Source organism: Mesoplodon mirus (genome assembly GCF_964341445.2).
Source record: "Mesoplodon mirus genome assembly, chromosome: 2".
Lineage (NCBI taxonomy): Eukaryota > Metazoa > Chordata > Mammalia > Artiodactyla > Ziphiidae > Mesoplodon > Mesoplodon mirus.
In genome coordinates, this window is record NC_138977.1 from 209,046,919 (window position 1) to 209,065,145 (window position 18,227).

Sequence of the window (18,227 nt, forward strand, 5' to 3'; positions counted from 1 at the left end):
CACTAGACAGAGTTTAACAGGCAAGGGAGACTTTATTCAAGACTATTGCAAAAGAGGAGGCAGAATGAGCTCAACTCTGCTGAAATAAAAGGCAGGAGAGTTTTTAAGTACCTGGTGAGCTATTGAAAAATAGTGGAGGGCATTAGGGAGGAATTTGCTCAATGTGATTAGACCAGCTCTGTTTGCTAACTGGTGCTTATCAAAGTCAGCCTCCTACCCTTCCACAGAGACTGCAAAATTAGGCTGCTATCTTTCTTGATAATTAAAGGAATAGCTCCTATCCTTGAGAAAGATATTCCTGGGTTATAAAACTGGCAAGTGCTAGGAGGATTTACATCTCAAAGGGGCAGAAAAAGTACTTATAATTTCAAGTTTTCTAAAGTAAATGCTCCAAGAAAATGGAAGTTAGGGGACTATGTTCAAAAGCAAACTTGTGTGAAGATTAGTCAAGCTGAAGGGAATATTAAGGCAATCTGGTCAGGAGAGAACATCCATGAGAAGGCAGCTGGCTGGGATCATGTTTGTTTGGGAACCATATCTTTCTGGACTGCCTTGTATCAATAATGGTACCATACTGTCATCAATTTTATTATTTTATTCTAATGGCTGGGTAGATGCAATGTAGTTTTGCATGGTCAGCTCCTTATCAATTACATCTGTGACAGGTCACAGGAAAGCAGATTTCAGGAAGCCAACTGGACAACTTGATGATTCATTACATGTAAACTCCCTCAATGGCCCCCTGGAAGGAAACATGACCTTGGGTGAAGCAGTTCTCTTCAGCTGAAGGCAATCACTAAAGGGGGAAACTCAACTTCAAGGTGACTATACAATTTAATATATCCCATTCAGACTCTCCTGATCACAATTATAAATTATGCTTCACAATTTTTACATGTATCATCAGCTGAAACTGCCATGTTTATTTGTATAATTGTTTGTGTCTCTCCCTCCATCTAGAATATAAACTCCATGAAGACAGAGACCTTGTCTGCTTTATTTAACCTTGTATTCACAACATGTATGTAGCATGTTTCATGGATTATAGTAAATAGTATTATCAATATTTGCTGAATAAATCAATAAATGGATGTGTCAAGTGCTTTCTGTGTATTAACAATTAGAAAGTTCTATGAAAGATTTTCGACCCTATCCATAGATGACCCATTTTTTAAAAGTCCTGGTCTTGAAGAAGTCCAGCTCCTGAAGCTGATCTTCTCTGTATCTTAGTTTAGGGCATTCCTCTCCATTAGGGTACAGATTTTTGTGCATTCTTTTCCCTATGGCACTTACAAAAATGCCTGGCATTTAGACGATGTTTGGTATTATTTAATAGATAAATGAATAAATGAGATAATAAATAGATCAATCTTAATCCTTCCTCTTGGAGCAATATGAAATTAATCTGACACTCCTCTATGTAACTTCCATTTAGTCCTTGAAACTTCTGGTCTGCTCCTACTTAATCTTTCTAAGACAGTATCTCTGAGGTTTTCTCATCATTGCTCAGGTGACTAGTTTCTAAACTCCTTCAACATCCTGGCCTACATCTCTGGACAAAAATCAAGGTCCTCCAGAGGCTTACTCAAGTTTTATTGATTCATATTTCCCTCCACAAGTATGACAGAAGACCACTGAGAGCAGAGACTGTGTCCCATTCTTTTCTCTAAATCCCCACACTACCCAGTACAGCACTTCACAACATTGCATATGGTAGATGCTAAATAATATTTGCAAATGAAGTTATTAGCCACTTTTAATGGCAAGTTGACAAATTCAAGTCTAACTAAGCTGATTAATGACTAAACATTTTTCCCTTTGCTTTTCTCTTTCATTCGTTTTCTCTCTCTCTCTCTCTCTCTCTCTCACCTGTGGAACTTACCCTATGGAAATGCTCCCCCTCCCATAATCTAATTGAGGTTTTCCAATAATTATAATAGTTGTCAGAAGACACACCATGCCTTAGATTCTTGGTTTCTTAAAACCAAGATGATTCTTTGCTCATAAATCTTTCAATTTGTATAGTAAGTGATAAAATCCATAAGAGAAAATTAGAAGCATCATTAGACAAAGTTAGAGAATATGGGGGCAAGAGGATGAATTTATTGCAAATAAGGTAAAAATAAAACAGAAGAACATAGACTGAAGAAAGTTTGAATCTACAGCTTAATTACTAATACTCTGCATATTTAATGCAAATGGCCTCATTTCAACAACTCTGGAAATAATTTGCACAATTCATTAGTCCATAGAAATCTACCATATACCAGCTGTGCATGTCCCATAATTACCACTAAAACTTTTTCTCCCTAGTCACTCCTATTGTCTGTATATTCGTTCACACTGTATTAGAAACAGTCTTTAGTACCAGACACCCAGTGGTAGGTAAGACAGACAAAGCTCTGAATTCTTGGGATTTCATTCTAGCATTGAAGATAGATATTAATCACAAAATTATACAATTGATTAAATACAGTGATGATGCATCTTTCTTGTTAGTCTCAGACAGCAAATGATTATTAGTTTTCCCATTTTGTAGATAAAGATACTGACCCTAAGAATGTAACAAATAATGTTTATAATATCACCTAAAATGCATTGATCTTTACCATATGGCAGACTCTTATGTACACTATTTCAGTTACCCTCATGGCCATCCCATTAAGATGAAGAAGCTCAGAGAGGTTAGGAGACATTTCCAAGGTCACACAGCCAATACTTAGGAGAGGTAGAATTTAATCTCCCACCAGATCCTGTGTTCTGAACTTCAAGTTGTACTGAAGACTTTTGGACAAACTGAAGCTTAGGGAGGTGGAATGATGGCCCCAGGATCATATATCTGGTAAGTAAAAGAAGGTAACCCAGTATATCTGACTCCAAGGATCATATGCTTAGTAAGTAAAAGAAGATATAACCCAGCTATATGACCGCAAGGTACCAACATGAAGGACTGAGTTCCTCAATGTTCTAAGTTGGGGCCTGAGCATATCTTGATTGGGACCTAAAATTCTCCAATACAGAGACCACTTTGCCCCTCAGGCAGTAGAAGAAATAGACATTCTGCACCCTGCTCAGTCACTCTTACCCATCAGGATAACTGTCCCTCTCTTTTCTGACAATACTTTTGCCTTTCTTCTTTCTATTCTCTCCAGAAAACTCCCCTTCTTTGAAGAGCCTTCACACATTTTACTACAAGGTTTATGAGCTCTCCCTGCTCTGCATCCCCTCAGCACTGATCAACTCCATGTGCACTTCATTAATCTGCACCTGTTCATGTGCTGCTCTGAGAATGTTCTTAAGTCATTTTCATGTATGTGCACTCTTTCTCCTCAATTCAGATTTACGTTTTTGCAAGGCAGGATTCGAGCCCTTTATGGTTTTTGCAGTAACCTCCACAGAAGGTTCAGTTCCTGCAAACTGGGGTTAATTAAATCAAGCCACCTTCACCTACTTCCCTGGACATACTGATGCAAACTGATCTTGTGGGGAAAAATAACTGTCTTCAGACAGAACACAAAGCAGAAAGTGTTGCACCTATTGGAAAGAGGCAGACAATACCTCAGAGGAGTACATGGGATGGAGAGAATCCTTCCATTTTAGGGGTAGAGGACACATCAGGGCAGTCAGAATGAAGATGACATCTGAGTTGAACTTCAAGGGATGGTAGTAATTGGGTATTTACAGAGGGGAGAATACTGAGATGGATGGAACAATGGAAACAACGTCCCCAATGAGGTAACTGCAGTCAGACATGAGGAGGAGAGAAAGGGTCCTTTAGGGTGTGCCATTGGGTACAGCAATGTATGCAAAGGAGAAATAATGTTTGAAAGATAAGTAGGGTCTAGATAGGGGAGAGCTTGAATAGCTGGACTTAAGAGTTTGAAATTTAATCAGTACACAATGGGGAACCACAGGATTTCTTAGTATCAAAGAATCACACGATCAGAAATGTGATTCAGGAAAATTCAATTCATTTCCCAAGGACAGTAGATGGAAGGAGGGCAGGTTGTAGGCAGGAAAACTAATTATGAAGTTATTCTAGTTCAGAAAGAAGGAATAAGGATCTGAACTACGGGAAGGGTGGAATGCAGGGCCAAAATAGCTAATCTGGTGTATGAGGATAACAATAGCTAACATTCTGTGGTTCCTTGCTCTGTTCCAGGTACAGTGCTAAGCATCTGATATACACCTTAGCTCACTGATCTTTATAATAACTGCTTTGAAGTAGGTAGCAGCTATGAAGTTAGATAATGGCTATAAACCTCATTTTGTAATTATAGTAGCTGAAACAACAAAAGGTAAAATAATTTGTCCAAGTATTGGACTGGCCAAAAAGTTCGTTCTGATTTTTCCGTTACATCTTTTGGAAAAACCCTAACGAACTTTTTGGCCAGCCCAGTAAACCCAGCTATTGAGTGACAGAGTTGGGATTATAAACCCATGAAGTCAGGCTGCTCAGCCCACAGCTTAACCATAAGGCACCAGCATAGTGTCAAACACAGAAACTCTAAACATGGCAACCATAGTGAGTGTGCTGTGAGTAAAGGATGAGAGGACAGAGGATCTCAAGAAACATCACCTGAGACAAGAAGACACTGGGGGGAACTTGAGGAGGAGTCAACAAGGAAGATAGAATGAGAACTGGTCTGACTTACTGGCTGCTAACTCCGTGCCAGTACAACACACTTTCAATACCTTTCTTGTTGATCCCATGCAAGTACATTATTACTAGTTTCTTTTTTACAGATGAAGAAACTGAGAACCAGAATGATTAAATAAGTTGTGTAGGATCACACAGCTCCTACACAAGAGAGCTGGAAACAGATCCAGAGTGCTGTGTCAAAGCTTATGCTCAAAAGTGTTAGACACATGCACCCAATGTGACGTGTCAGTGAGAATGAGGACTTAGTAATGACCATTTATATGGTGATGGAGAGGTGGTCTTGACCACTTAATTTATTCTCCAATCTGTGAGATTTTTGTGAATTTGAAAACAGGGATCCACTGAAATAAGTTCCAGGACCACAGACACACACTATAACTATCTGATGAAAATTAGGATATAGGGACACCTGACCAAGGAGACATGGTCATCACTCCAAAGAACAGTGTCCACAGAGCTGTGCAAGTGGAAGCCAGACAACCATGGATTGAGGGGAAACTTGGAGATAAGGAGCAGGAAGAATTAATGATTACTTGTCTTCCTCAAACAATTTGAAGATGTAAAGAAATAATTCTAGAGGGAGGCTGGACTTGCCTGACTGTAGGCTGGGTTGGCAGGTGGACATAGGATGGATACCCAATATATATGAATCACTATCAGGGACAAAGAAAGGGGCTACTTTTGTTTGTTTTGCTTTGCTTTTGTTTATCTCATTTTCTAAGACAGGGGAACACTGAGCATATCTATAGGTAGAAGGGTGTGGGGGACCCAGTAGAAAGAAAAAGATAGGTGATGCAAGTGTGAGAGGAGAAAATAAAACAAGAATGGTTGGAAAGCTTCGAGTGTTCAAGGAGGGAAGTTTTTCTTGAAAAAGGAAGAAAAATTTTTCTTAGATAATAAAATGGCCAAAAGTAGGACAGAGACAGCTATCTATTAAGAAGTACCCAGCTCCCTGGCTGAAGATGAGTGACAGCAATATGCATTCTAGGTCTCAGTCAATAAGCATAGAATGAGTGTCTGCCAAGTGCAGGCACCTGAACATGCACCCTCCTGTAAGTTCGGCCCTGCCTGGTAGAGATGCCTCAAGCATAATGATTATCTCAGGATGAAGGAGCCTGCAGCATGGCAAGGACCCTGGACTAAGCTGAGGAAGCCTGGATTCCACGCCCACTTGGGTCACTAATTTGCTTCATGACTTTGAATCAGATAGTTTCCCTCTCAGGTCCTCAGTTTCCTCATCTGTCAAAAAGGAAACCAAACCAGATCAGTGCTTTCCAAATGCCAGGTTGGTCTATACAGGGCTTTGACGACATAGCCTTTATTTTTTATTTTAACTTATGTAGAATATACCACAAAATAAATATAAAACACTGGAAACCTTGCTGAATTTTCACAAAATGAATTGATGTATGTAACATCACCTGGATTAAGAAACAAAGCATTACTAATATTCTAGAAATGTGCCCACCCTCATTCCCTTCCAGATAATCTCCATCTACTCCTTGATGATAACCCACTGTCTTGACCCAGGTCAGCAGAGATCAATGTTACCTGTTTATATCATTTTTATAAATGGAGCTATGAAGTATGAGCAATATTTTGTCTGGCTTCTTTCACTCACTGTTAAATTTGTGTGATTTATCTTCGTTGTAGAGTGTAATATTGAAGGGTTCAATGATGCATGTTTTAGATATAAGAAAAAATAAGAAAATAGAGCATGTTTTTCATAAAACTAAATTTATACAAAATAAATGATTATCCTTTCATTGGAGATTATGTGCTTGCATCCTTTTGAAATCCATTGTTAACTGCTGGAAGTTTGGTTTTAGTGTTTTGTTTATTTTTTGTTTTGTTTTTATTTTAATGTGCTAACTTAGCAAATTCAGCCCCAAGTTTTAGAACTCTGTAAAATTTGACTGGGCCTTGAAATCCCTAAGCATGGGTTCCCTAGGGCTAGAAGCCCCCTAAGTCTCTTGGCTCTGATTTACAGGCCAGCTGGAGGCTTTGGGCTTTGGTTACAGCCACATTTGATGGTCAGCTCGTAAGGGCAGAGTCTCAGAGTTGCCCACAAAAATCCCAGTTACCAGTTATTGATTTTTCTTGGGAGCCATAAAGGAAGTTATTTTTCATGCTTGTAATCTACGTGCATAAAAAACAAATAACAGCATCAGTTTCCCTAAGTACCAGGTCAGATTAGGTCCTATCAGAAGGCCTCTAGAATTGCCAGAAACAGTGGACTAGGAGGAGGTGCACGAGCCACTTGTAGGAAAGGACAAGAGAACCAAGATATCAAGCATGAGATTTCTGTGTCCCAGGTTTATGGAGAAGAGAAAATGTGCCCTGGGCTGGTGGCCCTCAAGGAAAGCCTCATCACCATAAGTAGACTGTAAAGAAAATGTAGAGGCTCTTAGCAGGCACTCAACTAACAAACATGATTCCTTAAAGAAGAGGATAAAATCAATCATTCTAGCCAGGGTTGAAATCACATGCATCTTGCAAAGAAAAATCACTCACATGCTCATACGCACAAAGAAAAAGAAAAGAGAAAGGGATTACAGAACATTCAGTTCCTAAATGATAATTGTCTGGTTGAAGTAATGAGATCCGTGATGGAATCTTCCATCAAGATCTATTCAAAAGAGGAGCTTCCTGCTGGCAGAATTCAGAATCCTCTTTCCCAAGGGATCTTAATTACATATTCAGCCTCTTTCCCTTGGAGAAAGGCATTACAGGTCAATTCAACTTTTAAACAAAATCAATCTGAGGCTCCGTTTTTCAGTACTAGCTGTGAAAAGATGCAGCACCCAAATTATTACAAATAAATAGTTACCCTTTTACAACTGAAATAAGAAATAAAGCTTTTCAGAAACCTACCTGTAATATAAGGCAAGATACAAACACATACACGCACATTATATATCATCTTTACATTGTTTTCTAGAAAAAAATTTTGTTTGTTTCTGGCTGGTTAGTACTCAACACTTCACCTCTGTTTCTATAGCATGTCCATTTTCTATGTGGGCAATTCTTCAAAGTGTGAGATCTTGGCAGTACCTAAGCCCAACATCCCTCTGCCATCTTCCCCTGATGAGAGCAAAGGAGGCCATATTGTTCCTCTTCCATCTCCTGGAAAAGCCAAGATGTGGGTTGGTGTCCTGATCTTGGTCAACTGGATCTTCTTTTTTAGGACTTTGAACCTTGATTAAATGATACTAAGAGTAAGAGAATGCCTGAAGCTCAGACATGCATAAACCATACTGTCGCTTTGGTAGAATCTTAGTTGAGGTTCTTGCTGCCTTATCCCCAAGCTAATGATATTTTTCCAATAAATCTCTCTCCCACCTTTTAAATACAGTTTATTTCTGTGGACTTTCAAACAAGAATAGTTTCTGAGGCATAAGCTATTTAGCATATGTGTATCCTAATACATTTTCATTTTTCAAAGGTAAAAAACATTTTCTTTTACATGTAATAAAGCAGGTGTTTGAAAAAAATAGTTTTCACACCCTGACATTGCCAAAAGGAAGGAAAAACTATTAGATGACCTCAGAGACGAAGAATTCAAAGCTAAAGATGAAATTTCCTGAAGAGAGGCAAACAGAAGTATCTTTAAATCTCCTTGCATGGTTATGTTTTTAAATAACGTAGTTTTGATATTGAAGTCCAAGAATAGAAATAAATATACTATGTTTCTGCTTCAAGATATACTATTCCTGATGCCCTTTAATTTACAGTCACTGGGAGGATTCACTTTAAATTAATATACATTTGTTCACATAATAAGGAGGGAAGTTTCTTCTGATTAGTATCAGATCTGGCTCATATATGCATGTCCTCTAATTCCATATGCCATAGGGCAGAGGGTAGAGTCCAACAGAGGGAAGGGCATGTGGACCTGTCTTTTCCTTTATACCCAGAAGATATTTCATTCATTGGTGCCCAAAGACTTGACTACAGGAATTTAGTCCCCTCCCTGCCATTGGGCACTTGACACAGTACACCTGAAACTCTACTGATCCTTGACACCTAAAACCTTAACTAGGTTCCGAATTTGATGACTTGTAGCTGCAAATGTAGTTCCCTTCATAACAGAACCATGGATGTCCCTTTCCCCTCAGCTCCCCAGAACTTCTCCAACACATACAGTTCCCAAGAGTCTGTTTGAATCTGAAAATGACCAATGCCCACCTGAGAATGGCTTCAGGAGGGAGGGAAGCAGAGAGAACTGTGGAGTCTCACTGCCTGAGGTTACATACTGGCTCTGTCACTCAGTAGCTATAGAACCTTCTGTGATTTACTTAGTTTCTCTAAACCTCAATTTCCACAAATGTAAAATAAAGCTATTTTACCATCCATATCATGGGTCTGTTGTGCATATTACATGAAATGATAAATATATAGCACTTAGAAGAAAGTCTGGCACAGAACATATTCAACAGATGCTCACTTTTATTCTGTTTTGACACATGACCTTTCAGAGACCTTGAGGTCAGTGTTTACAGTGATCCTAGTGGATACAAATGTCCCTAATCTCAGCAGTGTCACCTTTTTGCTACTGTTCTATAAAGATGATAGGGGTGCCTCAATTTCTATACCAAATTCTCTTTGAACAAGATTCCCAGGGATAGTGACAGGCTGCACTGATTCATCCACACTCTCCCTTACCTGGTTGCTGCTGAGTCCAGGGCTACAAAGGGGGAGGCAGTGTGTCTCAGGGCTTCCCTGGGGAGGGAAAGAGATCACAGTATGCCTACTGGAATGGTCAGCAACACAAACATTCAGAGATAGAGAAACTGTGTCATAGAGTAAGATGAGCAGTGGTAATCTAGGCTGGTGGTCCCTTCAAGGAAATTCATCAAAAAGGAAAGCTCCCACCAAATGAGAGGAACAGAGACTTGTGTCACTTGAGAGGGAGCAAATCTGGACATTCAAGCAGATGGCAGGAATCTGTAGCCAGGCCCAGAGAGAGAAATTCGGGAAAAAAAAAACAAAAAAACAAAAAAACAAAAACATAAAAGAAAAGAAAGATGGGAGATGGGAAGTAACCTCTTTATGTATTGTCTTTATATACAGGTGCTTTCTGTATCTTACTGTTTCTAAATTCCACCACACATTATAAGACAGCATTACTAACCACTGCCAACCATTTAAAAAAGAAAGAAACTGAGGTTCAGAACCAGAGAACTTAGGAAAGGTCACAGTCCTGGTACATGGTGGAGCCAGACTTGGGTTTGCCTTCCGTGGAAATCACAAGAGGTCTGGGCAGGAAACCAAAGCTGTACTTTAGGTAAGAAGAATAACTCAGTAGCCTGATTCCCAAGCCCGATAATTAATAATGCCAAAGGTACCCTCTTAGACACGGACACAAGAGAGGAACACGAATCCCTTGGCAGAACAAGCATTCAGAATAAGCTTAGCACTCAGCTACAGCATTCTAATTGCTCTCAACTGAGAACTGCTTTCTTCAGGGCTTTTGCTATGAAAGGGACAATCAGGATCCCTGTAGCACCACCATTTTTTCAAACAGTTTGGGGAGACTGTTGCAGTAACTCTCAGAGAAGGTATTTACAGAGTCTTGGGTTTTTTTGAAGAATATGATTTTTTGTCAGCAGGTGAAGATTACTTGGAGCCAAGGGTGGGACTCAACCTAGGGGATGTTTTGGTCCAAAATGATATGTAACAATGAAATGAAAGTACTGATTTTTTGTGATGCTTGTAAACATCCATTAAAGGTGTAAATGTCCAATATTAACCCCATTTACCAGAATCTACTAAAAACTAAGGAAGATTGAGATAATGGAATAAAATATTAATTTGTCTCTATGTAGCATACAAGCCCTTAGGAAACATAAAAAGCAAAAGATAAAATAAGTGCCTTTAATTGTAATATTTAAACTCACCCTGGCTGTCCCAATACCATTTATAGTCAGCTTAATTAAACACTATCCTAATTCAGCATTAGGAGACCTAAGGGGACATAATTTATACTTTCAAACTACAAGCGTGAAAGAAAGCTTTGTTTCTGAAGACTTTGTCCCTGTAATGTTTAGGCAACTTGGAGCATATTCATGAGTCACCCAATCTGCTCCTCCTCTGGTCACCTAGGAGGTCAAAGAGGACAGCACTGACCTGCTTTAACGGAGATGGCCTTTAGCCACATGCTCCCCAGGTCCCCCTGTGCTCCAGGAACCTGAAATTCTGATTCGATATTGTATCATGCTGACTACCTCCATTTTTACAACATGCTCTGGCTCCAAGGACCTGGGCTTCAGCTAAACTCAAGATCATCACTATCCTGAGGAGTCTTGGTCATGTTTTCTACAATAAGCAGAATTTTTGCATTTTGACATCTTTGAAATTCAGATGCATCTTAGAATCGATGGATATAACAGTCACTGTCAGCCAGGTGGCAATTATAGTGCTATTGAGCGAAAACCTTCTATAGACAGCTTCTGGAAAACTCAAGAAGGCACCATCATCTAAGCACCTTAGAGTCAATGAAACATGAGTACATATAGCTAACATTTACTGACCACTTCCATGGGCTGGCGTACCAGTTATCTGAGGCCACATTAATGCTGTCTAACCAACAACCATAAAACCTCAGTGTTGTGCAACAATAACATTTATTATTTTTCATGAATCTGTGAGGTGATTAAGCAATTCTACTGATCTAGGCCCAGCCCGGCTGGACTCACCATGTGTCTGCAGTCAGCTTCAGTTGTGTTTCTGCTGATCTTGGTTGGGCTCCCTCATGTTTAGAAATTAGCTGGCTCAGGGCTGGTTGTCTAGGACACATTTCCTTCCTCTTGTGGTCTTCCAGCCTCAGGCAGGTTAGCCTAAGCTTGTACTCATGGTAGCAGGATTCCAAGAGGAGATGAACTCATGCAAGCAGTTTTTTCAAGATTCTGCATGAATAATAAATACCATTTTTAACATTCTATTGGCCAAACCAAGTCATTTGCCTAAGCCCCAAAACAAACCTGAAGATGTTCAGCTCTTCCCCTGAGCTCTCTTTAGCATATTGTAACACTTAGCTGGAGACAGACATCTGCTGCTCCCTTTAGGTGATCACTTTTCAGCCTACCACCTCCTGATCCTGCCAACCTAACACATAGGCCATATCTGCTTGACATCTGTGGTCTTACAGATGATGCACCCTATTTAATTCTTAACATCTACACCTTTAACTATCATTGTAATTACAAACTACAGTAGGGCTTTGGAAATAGCAAAACACATCTTCCTCTCAAACACATCATCCATCAACCACAAAGTCCAAAGTGCTAGCACTATTGCTAAAAAATATATCAAAGTGACTCATATAGGATCCTTGTGGGAGTTCCTTTAGACCCCCCCAAAGAACTGGAAACTCACCAACTGTTGAATACCAAGGCTAAGATCATGTTTAAGACTGGTGATCACAGTCTCACTTTCTTTATTTTTTTGCACACTACCCGTTTTTATTGGAGTATAATTGCTTTACAATGTTGTGTTAGCTTCTGCTGTACAATGAAGTGAATCAGCTATATGTATATCTCTATCTCTCCTTCTTAGACCTCCTTCCCATTGCCCCCCATTTCCCCCCATCTAGGTTGTCACAGAGCACTGAGCAGAGCTTCCTGTGCTTTATAGCATGTGCCCACTAGCTATTTATTTTATACATGGTAGTGTATATATGTCAATCCTGATCTCCCAATTCATCCCACCCCCTCTTCCCCCCACCCCATGTCCACACATCTGTTCTCTATGTCTGCGTCTCTATTCCTGCCCTACAAACAGGTTCATCTGTACCATCTTTCTATATTCCATATATATGCATTAATATACGATATTTGTTTTTCTCTTTCTGGGTTACTTCATTCTGTATGACAGACTCTAGGTTCACGCACTTTCTTTTAAATCAGCCTGTCTAAATTCCTCATTCTGAATCAATCCGATGAGAATGACTGACAGTTGTTAGAAGACTGTACTGTTAGTGCTAGACCCATACTAATTGCTGGTCTTGTAAATAAATCTTTAAGGATAAAGTAGCTAGTCAAAGATATAGGGTCTGTTCATCTGGATTTATTTTGTAATTTTAGCCTATTGATCGTTTTCTCTAAATATTTTTTTCAAATATATACATAAAAGTGAGGAAGAACATTTCTCACATGTCACATTTTTATCTCCAAACCATCTTTTTTGAAATCTTGTGTATTACAATTTTATTGTGGTCTTCAGTCTTCATGGGGCCATCTCAACAAGTTTATTTCTCTCTAACTTAAACAACAGCTGATGACAAGGTCCAGGAAAAAAGCTTCAGACAAGCAGAAGACTTGGATATTTTTATTCCTTGTGCTTGAACAATTAAATAAAACTTTGCTCTGTAGGCTGCCTCGGGAAATGACAGGCTTAACAGCCTGGTGAACAAACAGTAGAGTTGCCATCACACTTGAGTTAGTTTGTCTAAACCTCAAATCAGCTACAACTCAGGGCTCACATTTCCTGAGCAGGTGGGACAGAAGAGCCTTCAGGATGTCATGGAGACAACTGCCTAAATCCTAAAGAGGAGGTTTCCAGACTTATAAAGGGGACACCAGACAAATAATAAGTTAAAACTCTTCCTAAATGTTCAAGGAAAAGCCTCCTTTAAAGTCTAACCTTATGAAGTACATTAGAGATCTGAGCAAGTATAAATCAAAGGTATCCTGAAATGGTCTCTAACGGGTCAAAATTTAGACTACTATTGTGAAACACAGTTTTAGGTTTCCCTGTCTTGGTTAAAAATGTAACCTGAGAATTACTGTAGAAGAATGTTAAGATTCCACTATGCTATTTTGAATCAGTTGTTCTTAGAAACACACACACACACACACATACACATACATCTATCTGTCTATCTATCTATATACCAGGCTAAGTTGTTTTTAAGTACTTATTTTAGAGTAGGCTTACCCACTTCATACAATCTAGTTTGCTGCTATTTATGCTGGTATACTTGACAACTGTCACCCTGCGTGATAAATATAGATTGGTTTCCTTTATTATCTGGGCCTCCAGCTTGACAAAGTAATGTATCACCATCTCTGATTTGGTGGTGGGTGGTGAATGAACTATGCTTTTGCTTGTTCATTTTTTAAAATCATCCAAATTAAAGATGCACTTGGGACTTCCCTGCTGTTCCAGTGGCTAAGACTTCATGCTCTCAATGCAGGGAGCCCGGGTTCAATCCCTGATCAGGAAACTAGATCCCACATGCCGCAACTAAGAGTTTGCATGCCGCAACTGAAGACCCCACATGCCGCAACGAAGACCCAGCAGAGGCAAATAAATAAATACATATTAAAAAAAAAAGATGCACTTAAGAATGAATGAGGGTTCTTAAACACATCCATATAATAGTCTATTTTGCAGCCATTAAACAGGATGAGGTAACATTAACATCCAAAAAAAAAAAGAAATAGGTATAAATTGAACAGAACATGTTTAAAGAGCTATATAAGGAAAATTACAAAACCGTTGAAAGAAATCAAAGGAAAACTCAACAGAGAGATAATCCACATTCATGAATAGGAGGACTCAACAGTGTTAAGATGTCAGTTCTTCCTGATTTGATCTATAGATTCAATGCAATCCCAGTCAAAATCCCAGCACGTTATTTTGTGGATATCAATGCATTGATCCTAAAGTTTATGTGGAGAGGCTAGAGACCAGAATCGCTGACACAATATTGAAGGAAAAGAAAAAGTTGGAGGATTGACACTACTTGACTTCAAGAGTTTCTACAAAGCTACTATAATCAAGGCAGTGTGGTACTGGCAAAAGTTTAAACAAATAGATCAATGGGTCCAGAAGTAAATTCACAAACATAGAGTCAACTGATCTTTGATAAAGGAGCAAAGGCCATTCCAGGGAAATAGGAGTCTCCCAACAAAGGAGGCTGGGACAACTGCAAATCCACATGACACCTTACACCTTTCATAAAAATTAACTCAAAATGGATCATAGACCTAAATGTAAAACACAAAACTATAAAATTCCTAGAAGAGGAGAAAATCTAAATGACTGAGTTTGGAAATGACTTTTTAGATATATCACCAAAGGAAGATTCATAAAAGGCTCAATTTGCTTTGAAAGAAAGTTTGGCATTTTGTGTTTTTACAAAACTATATGTATTTTTATTATATAGTTCAGCCCTTATATTCCTTGGTATTTACCCAACTGAGCTGAAAAATCACGTCCAGGTACACACAAAAACCTGCCCACAAATGTTTATAGCACCCTTATCCATGATTTCGAAAATGTGGAAGCAAGGGAGATGTCCTTCAGTAGGTGAATAGACAAATAAACTGTGGTACATCTGTACAATGGAGTATTATTCAGCACTGAAAATAAATGAGCTATCAAGCCAAATTAAGGCACGGAGGATCCTTAAATGTATATTGCAAACTGAAAGATGCCAATCGGTAAGACTACATAATGTACAATTCCAACTATATGACACTCTGGCAAGGGCAAAACTATGAAGAAGTTAAAAGATCAGTGGTTGTCAAGAATTTATGATAAGAAGGGATGAAGAGGTGGAGCATAGAGGATCTTTAGGGCAGAGAAACTACTCTGTATGATGCTATAATAGGGAGTATATGTCATTACACATTTATCAAAACCCACAGAGTGTACAACACAATGAATGATTCCTAGTGTAAACTATGGTTGATAACGGTGTGTTAATGTTTGTTCATGGATTATAACAAATGTACCACTACATTGTGGGATGATGAATGCAGGGGAGGCTGTGTACATGAGGAGCAGAGTGGTTACCTGGGTACTCTGTTCTTTCTGCTCAATTTTTCTATGACTCTAAAACTGAAAAATAAGATCTATTACTTAAAAAGAAAGGATGAGGTAGATTTGCATGGATGGATAGGAAAAAATGACTCAAATCTATTGCCAATGAAAAAAAGGCAAAGCGTATAATATGCATTGTATGAACTGATCTCTGTATGTTTGTGTTTAAACATTATTTTATAAATACATATGCAGTCATTCTGTATGTTCCTGAAAGCCTCAAAAGATAACTGGAAGAATATGTACTAGTTAATGTTGATTATCCATAAGTGGCAGCTTAATGGGTCATCATCATGTTAGATTTTTATAATTTATGTTGCTTAATATTTATTATATCAAGTACGTATTGCTTTTATAATCAGCCAAAAAAAAGTGCTATAAGAAAGGAAAACAAGGTTTGCAATTAGTTAAGCCAGGCAGATTGAGGAGATGATGCCAGAGTTTTCTCCTCAAGTTAGGGCAGATTGGGGAGGTGTGTTCCGCCTGCAAAACTTCTGCCACAAAAGCCCCATCAATGGCAAATTCTCCAACAGGCACAGCCTCCAGGGCTTGAGGCCAGTTCGTCTGACAATGGGGGAGACGGCACTGTGGGCAGAGATGCCTGAGAGGGAGCACAGCTCTTCTGTTGTGTTTACTGATCAGACACAGTGTCATGAGATCCAGGCCATCGTGAGTAATCACCATCACATGGGAGCACGGACTCTTTTTCCACCACTGGCCAGAGTTATAAGGTTTCCAAGGGGCTGCCCCCATCCAAATTTTCAGTCCTGAGTGAGCATTCAATTGGTGGTCATTTTATGCTTGGATCATACTCAACAATCACAAAAGAAAAATAGGAGCGAAAAGTTTGCAAGAAAATATGAAATAAGTATTTTAGTTGCTGTTATGTTGCCATTTTTAGTATGAAACTCCCCAAAACAGTTCGGGAGGAAGGAAAGAAAAATTAGAGGATATCAAGAGTCAGATGTTAACTTTTTTCCTTTTTTCCCCAAGGCATATTAAAAAAAAAAATGTAGCAATATGTCAGTGCTCTTTGGAGGTGGGTCTGGTCCTTGTTAAGAGCTTCCTGATGCCCCACTTTTCATATTCTTTTCTGAGCACTTTGCTCAGAGGGGCAGAGGGGGCAGACCCAGCATCCACTGAGCAAAACTTTCCTGAAAGAGTCCTGCATGTGAGGGGCACAGTGGGACACTATGGTCACAAACATTAAGAACAGACTCCAGGGAGACAGCAGTCTTTGCTCTGCCACCATCTGTGGGGCTTCCAGGAGGGGAATCCCAAGCTGTGCTTCCTTCAGGACAGGGGAGCCCTCATCCCTCATGGATGCTTTTATTTAATACCACATGTAAGGCCCAAAGGTGCCCTAAGCTCCAAACGGTACCCCTGCCTGATGAAGTACACAAAGGCTCTTGGGATGAAACAAGTGGCTACTCAGATTGAAAGAGACCTCTTATTCTGTGCCCCACCCTCCTTGCTAGGCCTGCCCTTGCAACTTCCAATAGTCATTTGCTTTTTATGAGACTTAGGAGCACCTACTTTGCTCTCCCTCTGGATTTTTGTCCCACTAGTTCCTATCCTCCTCTTTGGGTCCCTGTAGTCTGTCCTGTGCTGGCTGTGCCCACACTGGTTTTGACCCATGGTTCTGCTCCTACTTAGAACATGTACCTGTTCCCTCAGGCCCTGCTCCAGGGCACTGAGCCTGCCATGTCTTCAGCATTTATACCCTTTACCTAAAGGGTCTTTAAGACCTATAACCCTCTGGGCTTGACTGGCTCCCAGCCTCTGGGAGAGACCAGCTGCTCTTGTAAAGGCTTTTCATGGATCCAGCATAGTTAGTTAACTCACTGGGGCCATTTACACCTCTCTCCTCCTCCACAGGAGAAATGGGCAGACGCTTAAGAAACCTGCTTCTCATTTCCTTAATGCTCCAGGAAATATACACAATGGACCAATGGCCTTGAGGTCCATCTGCATTTTTGGAGACAACACTTCAACGGAGGGATGCCCTAGTTTACAGTGGTGCCTGCTCTGCTGGAACCAGGTGCCTACATCTCCCACCCACGAAATCCAACAGCCTCACAGTGCTCAGGGAACAGGAAGCATGAACGCCCCTTGCAAGTGGTCCAACAAGGAAAAGAGAAACTTTTATTTTCAAGCAGCCCACAACTTGCAGACTCAGGATACCCATACTTCCCATTTTTTTTTTTTAATGTGAAAAGACTGGCCATCTCTCTCTCCCACTTCCGCTTCTTATAAACTTCTTCCTGCCCTGCTCTTCATAAGATAATTCCTATCTATTATCTTTGTCTGTGTTAGGACCCAAGTTAGAGGTTTTAAGACCTGGTTCTCCTGGCTGCTGACATCATAGCACGGGAAAGTGAATAACATAAAACTTTCATGCCTCTTCACCACAGCCCAGCACCATGAGGAACTGCCCATGAGATATGGGCGCCCTCACTACTGGCACCAGGAGGTCGTCTTGGTCGGTTGACTTTTCATCTTACCTAATAAGCACACGAGATACAAAATTTGCAGTTTCTCATTTGCACAAACAGAAACCAGTGACATCAGAAAAATCTGAACAGTGCTGGAAGCACCCCAGCGACCAGACCCAGTAAGGTTAATGCTTCCCTGGCCTGGAGGCGAGGCACAGATGGAGTAAAGTTGTGTCTGGGCTTAGCCTTTTCTATTAGGTTTTGAGATTCTACTGGGGCTAAACAACCAGAAGTTTCTG